Genomic DNA, 437 nt, shown 5'->3' with positions numbered 1-437 from the left:
TATGAAACTGTGCATAAAAACGCCAAAATGTGTGAAAATGTAATTTAAGTTTGAGAGAGGTGTTTATGTACAATTCTCAGATTACAATGAAAAAAAAAAATAGAAACTTTATTTCAGAAGTGACTCATCACTCGTATAAAAGTGAAAATACTTTGTCCGGTGCCTATTTATTCAAGCTAATCAAGTGTCAGACAAGGAACAACATTATCAACTATTTTGAGAAAAACTGCCCAATGGATTTACGACCAATTTCCACTCTCCTTTTAGTTTCATTTTTTTTAATCTTCAATGACTCATGAGAAAAAGATCTGTCTCTTTACATGCACACAGCAAATGGTGTACTTTATTCACCAGCTAATCACTAGCTTAGTTGGTGCCGCTTGTGACTTGGCAGGTAGTGGACAGTTTAAAATAAAATGAATACGATGAGCTGATTA

This window comes from Notothenia rossii (genome assembly GCF_949606895.1).
Source record: "Notothenia rossii genome assembly, chromosome: 5".
In the NCBI taxonomy this organism is placed as follows: Eukaryota; Metazoa; Chordata; class Actinopteri; order Perciformes; family Nototheniidae; genus Notothenia; species Notothenia rossii.
The sequence above is the reverse complement of the archived record's forward strand: the minus strand, read 5'-3'. Positions refer to the sequence as shown.